This window comes from Cupressus sempervirens, chromosome 5 (assembly GCF_028749045.1).
Source record: "Cupressus sempervirens isolate cs-2001-9-10 chromosome 5, ASM2874904v1, whole genome shotgun sequence".
Lineage (NCBI taxonomy): Eukaryota > Viridiplantae > Streptophyta > Pinopsida > Cupressales > Cupressaceae > Cupressus > Cupressus sempervirens.
Genome location: NC_143122.1, coordinates 307,905,314 through 307,918,989, shown reverse-complemented (window position 1 = coordinate 307,918,989; position 13,676 = coordinate 307,905,314). Strand labels below are relative to the sequence as shown.

Below are 13,676 nucleotides of genomic sequence, written 5' to 3'. Positions count from 1 at the left end.
TTCTTCATGGCAATATTTCTCCTTCATGTAAAATATATTGCTGATACAAATCACTACAATCTCCTCAAGCAACTTCTCATTTTAATGAAGATCAACCATGCATTAGGTTTGACCTATAGAATGTTCAAAATCCTTGAAAACAAAAAACCACTATCAGTTGGATAAGATAAATCGGAAAACCTTTCCCAACAACGAGGAAATCGCATTTCTAGTGTGAAACCCATCTTTAGCAGCCCGAACATCTGTAGGGAGAGTTAAACAAGTCGAAAAAAAACCCTTTTCTTTTGTCGGCAGTGTGAAAGAGGTCGAAAAACATTGTTTATCTCCAACGCAAGACAAATCCAGTAGGTAGTGCCCACATAGGGAATTCCTTATCAATTAATTAAAATGGTTGGTACATGAAGAATATAGTGTCATTAAAAATTATTATATCATTATTTTGTGCTTACAATGATAAACTAGTATGTTTTTAATAATACAATTATTTTTTAGATATAATTTAATGTGAATAAATTAAATTGTAATTAATTTTTTTAATCATTAATAAAGTCTTTATATTAATACTAAAAAAGAAATTATATATCAAGATATGCCATTAGAGGCAAGAAGACCCTTCCATATGTCATGGACATATCCATGCCAACCCAGTGAAAAAAAAACCTTCCCAACAAAAATTGCCACCCAACCCTTTACATACATCATAGCAAAATGACCACATAATTTACATAAATATGATCCATACACCTAGACTTCCAAAACCAAACCAAATGCTACTCAACCTGAACTTATTAAAACCACTTCCCTACATCTTTTTTGGTAAAATTCAGAATCCCAATGCTTGCCCTAACAACAGCAGCCTTGCAATAAGCCTACCTCCCACCAGAATCTTTCATACGAGAAGAAGCAAAGACACATCAATGCTTGTTCTAGAGACATCTATAAACTTAGCTAGGGAACCCATCAGCAGATCAACACCTGGCCCAACTCCCTGCTAACTAGAGGCATTTGAATCCATAGACAAAAAACCACCCCCAAAACAAGGGGCTTAACTGACACACTCAAACCATTGACTAATACTGGCTAAGAGTAGGCTCAGCCCACTCTTAGCCAATAGCCTGAGCCTAATGCATAACAGTGGCCCTAGGCTATTGGCTAAGAGTGGCTAGGCCCATGTTCGTATGAGTCGATTAAGCCTGGCCCCAACAGAACCAACACCATCCCACTCAAAGCTCCTCTTACTCTATCTTACCAAAATTTGCCTTCAGATTCTCAACTTCCTATCCTCACCCATAAGCGCATTTGACTTCTAGGTTGTCACTTTGCACTTCCTCACCACTCAGTACCTAATCAAAACCTGATCCAACTCCATAGCATGCAAGAACTCCAGCAACTTGCACCACACTTTTCGAGAAAATGGGAGATGTTCTTCAACAAGAGCGCTAGCCGACCACACTGGTAAGGATTGGAACTCACTTGGGGCACCACCAATCATCCACCGAGGTTGATTTTCCATGCAGGAAATAACCCCCAACTCCGCCATTATGAAAATATCTTAAATTCCACCACCCCACTTCGGCTCTACACATTCTCTCACCAAATACATCACCTCTAGTTTCAAATCAACCACCGTAAGTGATAAAGCCAAAAACAGAGATGAAATCTCCAAATTTGACCTTGCACATTAATCTTTTTGTAGATATTCTTCACTAAAAAATAGCTTTAGCGCCTCCTAGAAAAATTCTTCATCGAACATGAACACATTCTTGAGCCACATGGTTGAAATCAACCCCTTGGAGCATAGGATTTTCCCATCTGTAGCCAAGGAAAATTTTGCCTCCATCTTGCCACTACACCTCTCTTTCGTGCCTCAAATTTTTAGATAAAAATAAAATTTGGAAGGTGAGTATTTGAAAGTTTGTGACAAGAAACAACTCCTAATCTTAACTACCATTATTACCCAATCTTGCCAATCTACCACACATGCCAAAACTATGGGTACTTAGTCATCTACGATCTCGTCTACCTCCATTTGCATAAGGAATGTCTACTTTTAGAGATTTTGATGCAATGGTGGCATCAGTTTGTACAGGTCTAGGTTGCAAAAATCCTCCTCTAAAATACAAATTTTCACATTAGCTCCCAACTTTGACAATGTGTATGCCACATTGTTGGCTTCCCTTATTACACGTGATTAATATAATTCTTCAAATTTGTCCAACGAACTTTGTATCAACATGCCATGTTTATCTAATTACCAAGTTTCCATTTCACCTTGGGCGATGTCATTCAACACTAGTTGCGATTCACCTTCCAAATGGATTCTTCGACTCCAATTCTCATGCCCAACAATACTGCTTCTACTACAACTAGACACTTAGCCTGATTATTGGTTTTTCTACTATCCTTTTTATCGCTATTACTAGTATTGCCAGTCTCATCCCTAACAACTACACCAATCCCAGAGGGTCCCAGGTTTCCTTTGGAAGTCCTTTCCAAATTGACTTTGATCCAACCTTCCTCTAGGACCTTCCACAAATTCTTTTCTTGTTGAATCTAAGAGGATTAACCCCACGAGATCTATTAACACGAAAATTATAAGTAATTTATAATTTTCAATTTAAGTAAAAAATTTACTTCTAAAATATATTTTAAATAGATTAAATATGTTATTTAATTATTATTTTTTTTATATGAATAAAATGACCATTTGAAAAACCTATATGTAAAAAAATTGTTTCAAAAAATTAATAGAAAAATAAAATGAACAAAATAGCACAAATAAAGATAAGAGAAAAAAATAATTATAAAAATTAAAAATTAAACTAGTTTAAAAATTAGAATTAAAATAATCTAAGAAAGAAACTAAATTAATTTTGAAATCAAAAAATTAAATTAATTAGCAAAATCAACACGAATAGAAGTAAGAAAATAAACTCAAATAATTACAAAAACTAAGAACTAAAGACTTGAAGGCTTGAGTGCTTGAGTGCTAGTGTGTGTGGGATGATGTCATGAATGCATGATGCAAAATGGAGCAAATGGATGGGCTTATAAAGGGTCCAAAGTGAACTTTATCCCACAAGTTGACTAAACCTTAAATAACTCCTTAAATCAATCCTTGAATAGGGCTTGAGAGGGGGACAAAAATGGGTCTCAAGCATGGATGCACATCGTGTTGATCTCTAAGCCCAAGTTTCCTATTAGTGTCTAACACTTAGTCATTTCCATGGTAGTGTTGGTCAGTCATCACTATGGCTGAGCCATCTAGAGAAGGTCAAGCTACAAAGGACTTGTTTATATTTCTTCACATGCCGAACAAGTCAAAGGTTGTCAAGTACCCCAGTAGAGAAAGTGTCAGGATGCCAAGTAGAATAGTAGATATTGAGAATTTGGAAAGTTAATTAATGTCGATTGAATTAGTATATGTCAAGCATATAGAAGCTGAGTGCCAACATGAATGTTAGTTATCATTGAGCGTTAGAACATTCAAGTGCCAAGTAAACCAGGTTTGACATATGAGTTTGTAATGATGCAAACACTTATGTAAATCATTTAAGCTGACTTCTACATGATATTGAATGATTGTAGAGATAGTTAAGGAGAAACTTACACATTTTGGAGGAAGACATTAATCCCAAGATAGGCATATTAACCAATCAAAAAATTAGATGGATTAAATGACAAAAAGATGAAATATGGATCGTTGATTATGATCTACAACTTTCTACAATTATCTATTTAAGGGGGGGTTCTAACCGTAAAATCATTATGTGTGATGAATGGAGAAGCGGAGGAGTGAAAAAACTTAGACCAAAATAAGGAAAGCTAAGTCAGATAAGAGGTCAGAAAAAGCAACCAAAGCAGTGAAGGATGAAATAGAGTATATCAGATAGGGAGGTCAAATAGAGATATTGAAGAGAGGAGATCCATAAATATCTTGTAGAGCAAACCAAAGGATCAAGTACTAAATCAATTTTAATAGACCGAGTCAGGGAGAACTTCTTAACAAAGTGGTTTTAGTAGTCCTATTTAATTCTTCTAACAGAGTCCTTAATTTATTGTAAGTATTAAATCCTTCAATTAAGGTATGACCTAATAATCTTAAAAGATTTTAATAGAGCATACCTCTAATAGGGTAGATCGTTAGATATGATCAAATTGTAGCCCTAACAGGTGAACTTTTATTATTGCAACAATAAAGAGTTATGGGTTTCATCCAAGGATAACTTTAAGAAACCCCCTACCCAAAAAAATTATAAAATGTTTTCAAATCCATCATTTTTCAAGAGGAAAAAAAATATTTTCACTTGGCAAAATTTTCAATGTACAAAAACTTTGTTTTAATTGACTATTTTTTTCCAATGTGGAAGAATTTCATAAAATCAGTGTGATTAATTCCTTCTTTTTAGTGAAATACATAACTTAGGAAGCAATTTTTTCCCTCTTGAATGGAAATAATATATAAATTATGAGGTGATGTTTCCTCATTTGATGGAAAAAAATACATAATTAATGAGGCAATTTTTCCCCTTAGCTGGAAAGGGTACATAATTAATAAGGCAATTTGGTGGCTATTAATGCAAACAAATGTAACACATTGGTGAATGTTGTACAACTTGTTTTCAAAGCATGTGAAACATGACAATTAATTTCCTTTTGGCATTAAATGCATGCTTTATAAAACCAAGTTGCTGACAAAAATGAGAACGTGTACTCAAAGCACAAGGTTTTCTCTAGATTAACAACTGCAGTTGGGAAATTTGATGAGCATCCCAGGACTTCATATTCATGAGCATCCAAAAGGACAGGCACCAGACCCTATAGTGCACCTAAGGTAGGTTGGGTCTGAAGGAGATTAGTATGATATTATTAGTAGCATGATGAACATTATGTGGAATCTCTAGATAAATTATCCTAGGTATATCAGTGACCGACATGAACTAGAGCAGGAGGTAGAAAGGGAGGTGTTGGACCAGGCAATTCATGATTTGTGATGACAAAAGAGGCTCAATCCACATGCTGCAAACATAGAACACCTTGACAATTTATTGGTAATGTTTCAAGCTATGCGGTGGGTACTTGATTAATTTTTTGTTTCCCAAATCATTTTGTAAAATTTTTGGGAAAATTCTGCAAATTAGTTATTAGTTACCAAAGGTACTGAAGCTTGTATGCACCCCTTCATTTTCTATAAGAATGGGTGCCAAGACCCTTTGGGACTTGTATTTATAGGATATACAACATATAATACGTACAGTTATAAGTTATTGTACTTTGTTAAATGTTCATAGAATATAATTTATAAGGTTATGCAACTATTTCAATTTTCTAGCTTGATTGTACTCATATTTTTCAAATTAATATAAATCCAGACTATTTTATGCCTTACTGGATGATGTTTGATCAAGGTATTTTTTGCCTACTAGACTTTATCTCGAAAGGCCCTCCTTGTTTGGAAAAAAGTACATATTAAAATGTATTAAGTAACAACTACAAAATGGAAATGGGTAATAAATACAACACAGTGGAGTTGTACTGAACAATAATATATCGTTTGATGATTACATATCAATGGTGGAAGTCTTATTTTGGGTCGAATGCCTGAAATGAAACATCGATCTAATTTTAATTTCCATAATGGTGAGAAGTGTCCACTATCCTCACCACCACCTCCACTTCACACTTGCAATGTGAGTTGGCATTAATTATATGTCCCATCACCATCAATTACATTCCCTTTACCATTCACTTCAAATGATTCATTTTTTCTTCGGTGTTGAAGAAAAATTATAAACTATAATCCTACATACATGGGAAAGATTTCCAAAGATTTTCAACTAATAGAATTTAACTTTAAGGACTAAGATATACAAAAGGTTAAATAAATGCCATGGCATTCGACCTTATTAAGTTATTAGTAGGCTCTTTTCTTTGTCATTTGTCAAAAAAAAAATTCATTAGATTAAATTGGTTTATAATTATACCCACTAAATCATTGTGGTGCTCAAAATGTCATATTTATTATTATAATTATGATTCTATTCTAACTTTTACTTTTTAATAAATTAATAATTACAAAAATGGTTGACTGACTCTCCCTCTCTTGTACTATTTTGAAAACTTTTATTTTTCTAATTTTCTTGAAAGACTGCGGGTTTTCCTATACAGTAAACTGAAGAGAGGTAAAGGGTGGGAAGAAGGGCCCCATATGTGGAAAATTTGCTTGCTCGCTCCCTAAATGCAGACAATTCATCGTGGAAAAAATGTGCGAGAAATTTCCACTCTGCTTCCAACATCCCGCGTTCAATTTGTTTGCTTGCTTGCTAAATGAGTACAATTCAGTGTGGAATCAACACTGCAAGAAGTTTCCTCTCAGCTTTCAAATCCTGCCATTTCCACTTCACTCTAGGAGTCATTGATAAATAAGTGGCTGCCCTAATCACCCCCGATACGCTAACAAAATGGTTTCTGCCTATGTTCTCGCGCTTGTTCAAGGAGCTGCTAGAGAGGTTGTTAGAGCACTTCTCTCTAGGCCTGTTGATGCGGGTGTCGATACCCTTCTCTCAGGCTATCAAAAATTGGGACAATGGGTGAGCGAGGGGTTGTTATGCTTGCAACCCTCATCTTCATTTGCAGACTCATACATTCCAAAACTACCCAAACATAGCGTGTGTTTGGAGAATCAAGTAGCGGATTTGAAAAGGTGGTTATTTGAAGATAATTTCAATAAGATCGGAGTGATGGGAATTGCGGGCAGTGGCAAAACAACCTTGGTTGCTGCTCTCTGTAGGGATTCTGATGTCCAACGTAAGTAGACCATATATTTACTCTTTGAATCAAGTAATCTCGTAAAATGCATTTTTTGGGAGTTGCTCTCGGGAGGGATGCTGAAACCATAAGTTAACCATTTACACACACCCACACAAAAATTCTTGCTGAATCAAGAAATTTCTTTAAATACTTGTTTTTGTATTGTCTGGGCTTTGATAGGAATTAGATCTGAGAAGAGGAGGCTATTTTAATGCTGGCCTATATTCGCCCAAGTGCTGGGCAACCTATTTCGCTGCTAGGTAAAATGTGCATCACTTTAGCAATCGGATGCAGGAACTGTATGTGTTCCATCGCACTCAGATAAGCCTATATTCAAAACATCAATCATACCAACAACCTTAACCGTGGTGTGACGAGAAAATTTACCTCTAGTTTGTGGCAATCTCTGTGTATAGGTTATGTTTCGACCTCCTTTTTAAGTATATAATCTCATGCTTAAGTTAGGGAGCTGCTCTAGCATGGAAATCTTCCTCAGTTAGTCATGCAGGGGAATCCTTTTCCATTGGTATTTTTTAACTGTGTCTCGTCTGCTATTGATGAGCTCTTCATTGTGTGAACCATCTCCTGTTGACAAGGCTAGATAGTCCTCTTCCATCCTCTCCTCCTCACAGTGCCTGAAAATGATTCATGCCTTAATGTGGTTTCTGGATTCTCTTCTCCTTCCCCTCGATCTATCTTTGCCTCCTCGAAGTTTCTGAACACCATTCATGCCTCCACCTTTGATGTGAAATCCTCTCCCCTTCCCCTCTTTCTCTTTTGTCTTCATTGAAGTGGTTAGAGGCAATTGAATCCTCAACTTGCTTATGTCAATGCAATGTTGTCCCCCATCTTCTCAATATATCCTCTTCCTCTCCTTCTTCTTAAAGAGCTTAACGGCCATTCATATCTCCTCTCTTCCCTTCAATAACCCCCTCCTCTCCTCTTTTACGCGTATGAAGAGCATTTATTCATCATCTTGCTTTACTTGGTGTAGTCCTCTCTTCTTCCCCTTAATCTATACTCTTTTCTGCTCTGCTCTCCTCTTCCTCTTAAGCTATCCTGTTTGGTCACTCCTGTGAAGACATCTGTCCTCCCCTTCTCATCTTTGATCCATCCATTCGAGCCCCTGATCTATCAAGACCTTACTATCAGGTCAAGTGGCCAATATGCGGAATACTTATGCTTAAGATAGCTTTTATTTTCACTGGGAAGTGGGCTTGTCCTCTGATATCAAAATGACAAGTTAGAAAATGTTTCCAATGAGGAAGTGGTGTGTTTAGAGCTTCTAGTCTAGTTGGCAAAGTTGCGTGGGGATTTTTAGCCTAGCTACAATCCTACGTTAAAATTCTAGGGAGACTAGAACATAAGACCTGATCTCACTTACTGTAGTATGCTCTTTGTGTTCACACTTGTGTATATTGGTAACATCACCGAATCGTGATTAGACTTGCCCGTCAACCTCTCAATAAAGAAGTCAAATTTCAATATCTTGATCCTAACTTACTTCCCAATGCATTCTAACGACAGCAGTAATGGGAGAGTTGAAAGAATTCATATATTGCTGCGGTAATTACGAATCTGCATATGTGCTCAACCCTTGCAATTTATTGGCCACCACATCGCAGAAAAAACTACCCTTAGTAGGAGAAGAAAAACAACACAAATACGATACAGACTCAATGAATTAGCAATTTAGCAAATAAACTTATTTATGTTTGTTAATTAATTACTAATGAGACCTTACTAATACTTGTCTATCTATTGGAAATGACCCTTGCGTTCTTTTCTGATTTCCCTGACCTTACGTTCTCCATTCTTCTTCTCAGAACGTTTTGGAGACAAGATAATTTTTTAAACAGTTTCACAGCTACCAGATAACAAGACGATTCTTGAGAGCATATGGAAAATGATTACTGGGGATCAACCGTTGTCTGATTCTCAGAGTGAGAGCATTCATGAGGCTCTTCAGGAAATACTCAGGCTTAAGCAAGAAAATATTCTAGTCATATTAGATGATGTGGGGCCAAATGTTAATCTCGAAGAATTGTTGCTTGAAGCAGAGGGATGCAAGATTGTTGTTACAGTCAGGGACAGTGTCAATTCCATACACCTTGATAGCACTCATTATATGTCTTCTCTTGGATAGGAAGATGCTCTATCCCTCTTTTTTTATTGGGCCTCTGGACAAGAAAGCATTCCAGATGGATGGTTCAACAAGCAACCAGTCAAAGAGGTATACCTATGTCTATCTACGTCTCATTTGTTGATTTTAGTGAATCTGAAGTCTGCTAAATTTTCCATAATACGACATTATATTTTGCTAGCTGATATTGTGTAGATCTGCTATCCATTCCGTGTTTGCAATTTAAGAAGCATGGTTTTTTTAGTTCAATATGTGTAGATCTGAAGGCCACTCTTTGAGATTATATTGCGGCTAACTAGTCTGTACTAACAGGTAGCAAAAGAATGTCTAGGATTACCACTTGTATTGGAGGTGATTGGACGTTATTTACATAAATACAGTGAAAATGCATATTGGGAATACGCCAAAAGGAAGCTTTCACAAGGAAGACGAATCAATATTAGATCTTATGAAGAGGATGTTCTCAAGCGCCTAGCACTGAGCATAGAAGATCTGGACAATGATACAAAAAAATGCTTTTTGGACCTGATATTGTTTCCTGAAGTTAAAAAAATCCCTATTGATGCTTTGTATGATATTTGGATTCATGTTCACAACTTAAGCCTAGAGCATGCATCGATGATTCTTGTTGATCTCAAAAAAAGAGGGCTCTTGAATTCGGTACAGCTAACTCATAATTCAAGGTGAGTGTCTTCTTTTAGATTCTTTTGTTGAAATTGCGTTGAAATATGTAGCAGAAAGATATAGATAGTGATCATCAAGCCGAATGAGTAAATCTCCCATTTCTTCCAGCATGATCTAAATGGAGTTTGGACATGTAATCGTTTTACTTCAACTCAAAATTTGTAATCATTGAGATGTTGCTACTTCATTTTGAGAAGTTGAAAAAGATGTCTCACTGAAGATTGAATGCATCTTAACTCTTGCTTTCCCAGCAATTGTGAGATATATTCAGTTCAACATGATATGTTGCAGCGTTTGGCTATTTATTGTGCGGAATCTACGGACAACAACCAAAATGACAAGATATGCAAAAGGTTGAGATTATCTCCATTATCTTGCTGGAAAGATCCCTCACATGGAGATATAAAAGTTGTTGAGATTATTGCCATTCGCACAGGTTGATTGTTTTAAATTGGTTTATTGATATTCACAAGTATCAGGCTTCAAGCAAATTAGTGAGGCCCATCAAAACATATATATTCCTTCTTTAAAAGGTTTTGAATACTTTTGCAGGTCCAATGAAAGAGAATAAATGGCCTAAGTTGGAGTTTCCAGAGGCCCGTGCTCTTGTATTGATATTTGATGGGAATGAATATTTCCTTCCACCATTTGTGCAGGAAATGTCTCGGTTGAAAATTCTTATCATAATCAACCAGAAATCCTTAGGGCTAAAATTGACGGCATGTCAACCTTTAGTTCATTGGTTCAACTGAAGAGCCTTCGGCTTGAAAAATTGATTGTCCCTAATCTAGATTATTTTCAATATTTAGGAAATCTCAGGAAGCTCTCACTGAGTCTCTACAGCACTGATAAGGGATGATTGGACATTGAAGTGTGCTCAAAGCTGCTTAAACTTGAAGAGATTAATATTGACTGCTGTGAGGATATTGAGGAATTTCCTGTTGGTATTTGCAATTTCACTTCTCTGAAAACACTGTCTATAACAAATTGCCATCAACTTCGCAAGATTCCTGAGAATCTGGGGAAGCTTGCAGGATCTCTTCAAGTGCTGAGCTTAGTTGCTTTTCTGAATCTCAAAGAACTGCCAGCCTCAATTTATGAACTTGGAAATTTACATTTCCTTGTCAAGGCTTGAAGGCTCTTCCACGTGACTTCAATAAGTTGGAGAGACTCAAAATTCTCAACATGGGTGACTGCAAAAAAATCAAGAAACTTCCTAGAATGGTTAATGGCCTTACGTATTTGTCAGATGTAATCTGCGATGAGCAATTGAAAAAAGAGTGGTCTCGTTTCCATGAGTCGATTAATGTGATAATTGCAGAACCAACATTTAGTTTAGAGTTTCTGGACACATAACTTTGCTCCGGCAATCATTTATATTGTGAACAGTGACTATGGACCATGGGTTGAGTAATTTTCTTTCTAGTTTTACAAGCGGAGTTAGAAATTAAGACCATTTGTTTCATTGGGGTTGGAGTTCTATCTATGCACTTTAAACTTATGGCAGGATCACAGAGTGCTTAGCACTACCGTCAATATTGTATTTATGTCATATGTTTTAATTTTTAAATTATTAAGGGTTTTAGTCCCTAGCTACAGCAGACACACGAGTGATCATGCTGCAATGTTCTTTTCATGGTAAATTGTGCCTGAGCAACAATTAAATCCATTCACTCGTGCTTTAACGTGTTTTCCTAGAGTAAGAAATTAGCAGATCAAAATTTTTCTTTGCCGCATATTACATTTTCTTGGGTCTGGCAAATGGAAAGGAATTTATAAATTCTTAAGCCTTAACATACATCTAGGAGATGGTGGAGAACAAACAGAATCAGTATAAGTACGTAATTTCTTGATTTGATTGTGTAGAGTTTTTTTATCATTAATGTTTTGGATCATAGTACATGATTCATCAGTATAAGTACGTAATTTCTGGATTTGATTGTGTAGAGTTTTTTTACCATCAATGTTTTGAATCATACTACATGATCCATCATCAAGATACAAGAGAACAGGAAGATCCATAGTGAGGACAAAAATGAATACTCCATGCAAAATTTCTATCACGCCCTTTGCCAACAAAATTCTGATGTGGGACTCTATGTATGACAGAAGTCAAAATCCTTCTAAAAGTAGGAACCACTTTTATAAAAAGTTTAACATATTATTAAAATCAATTTGGACTATATTTATGTTTGATAGTTTTTAATTTTTAATTTTTTGATTGGTACATAGTTTTTAAATTTATTATCATGTAACTAAATTTAATAATATTGTTTTACTTTTGATAGTTTAATTGAATAAGGGACTTGTATATATATTCAGTTACAATTAATATACTATTATTTTATTTCAATAAATAATACATTTGACTTTTTAATTTTATAGTATACTATAATTTTGTATTAACATTTTTAAATTATTTTGACAATTAGTGGAATATATATATATTTCAATGTTGGTGAGCTAATCTTTTTGTTATTCTAGAAAGCTTTGTACATTGTTATTAGTCCTTGCAAATTAATGTATGGGCATACAATTAATTTTTAAAAAAAGAAATATCTTAATAGTCCAAAATTGAAAATGATTTATTTTTAAAATATATTTATGTTTACTAATTTCATCATTCTTATTGATTGTTATATTTTTGTGGGGGGCTAAAAGTATTTTTTCTGGGACTAAAAAGCCTCCATCAATCTGGATATTTTGTATCATTTTATTCTAGGGACATACATCTTACCCAAAATCTACTAGGTGTGTTCAAATAAAATCATTTTTACAAACAACACTTAAATTGGTAGGGGATTTTCTAGCCTCAACCCAAAACTAGCCACTGTAAATTGAAAATTGAGAAGTCCTTTCTTCTAATATGAGGCCCAATTAGCAAATCTTATGGTACGATGTCTGCTTCCCCGTGCAACTCTCTCTTTTTAATTGGAAGAAATCTTCTTTCAACATCAAAATTTTTAATTTTAAAATTATGAACCCTGGTCAATTTCCTTGTACTGATCAATGCATTCTGCAATCAATTTGGTTTTGTATCTTTTCTTACCTGTCCTCTTATGTCAATCAAAATGTCTATTGATTTTTAAAAGCTCAATGCTTTAGGAGAAGTGAAAGGAAATCACAAGTGTTATTTGCCACTAGAGGGTGCATTTTCTCTTGCATTGTTTCCCTCCTATTGTCACACTTTGCAAGCACTCATTAAATTTTGGTGGCTCTAACTGATTAGAGAATAAAAGCCTTGGCTCTGCTTCTTCTAAGAATAACAACTCATACACTGACAATTTTTTCATCCTCAATCTTAGATTATGACTTGGATCAGTACTCTAGTTTGATTGTTATTAATTAATATTGTCTCTCTTACCAACAACATTTCTCAGTACCCCTCTATCTATCTCTAACTCAAATGTAGGCAGACAAAAGAACTCAAAAGCAAGTTACCATGAGCAGATTCAAGATTAAAGATTAAAATCTTATATGAGATCCCTCTATAGAAAATGGGTACTTGTCGAATTGCAAAAGTAGCTATAGTTCACCTACTAGGGTATCTCAAAAAGATCATGAAATCTGACAAGTGGCCCACTCTAGTATGGAACGAAAGTTGAATAGAATAAATAAAACTTGGATGAACCAAAATAATTGGTGGATTTTTTACCAAGTCATTAAAAGGCCCATGGACTGATCAAGAGATAAAATACAATGAAAACATCAGACTAATCATATAAAATCAAACTAATCATGCAGACAAAAACAACTTGGGAGGAAGTGCCAAGCCATATGAACACGACCAAAATGTTTACATGGGTACAACAATCAGGTGGAAAATGAAGATATTCACTAGTCTAGCTATAGATTAGCTATTGAAAATTTAGTTATGAGATTGGTAGATTGACAAACTTGAAGACTATAACTATAAATGGAAGTGACAATATATTGATATTGTAGCGACTGGGCTATTTTGGTGTGTTGGGGAAAATATCGATTAACTCGGTGTTAGTAGGAGGCTCAGGTTTTCATAAAAATGATTTGTACTTTAGTT

The 13,676-nt window shown here is 35.2% G+C and overlaps 1 pseudogene; it reads left to right on the top strand.

Annotated features, from left to right (window-relative positions):
* Positions 1 to 6,461: 6,461 nt before the first annotated feature.
* Positions 6,462 to 10,993, top strand: LOC149555819 (putative disease resistance protein At5g47280; annotated as a pseudogene).
* Positions 10,994 to 13,676: the final 2,683 nt, after the last annotated feature.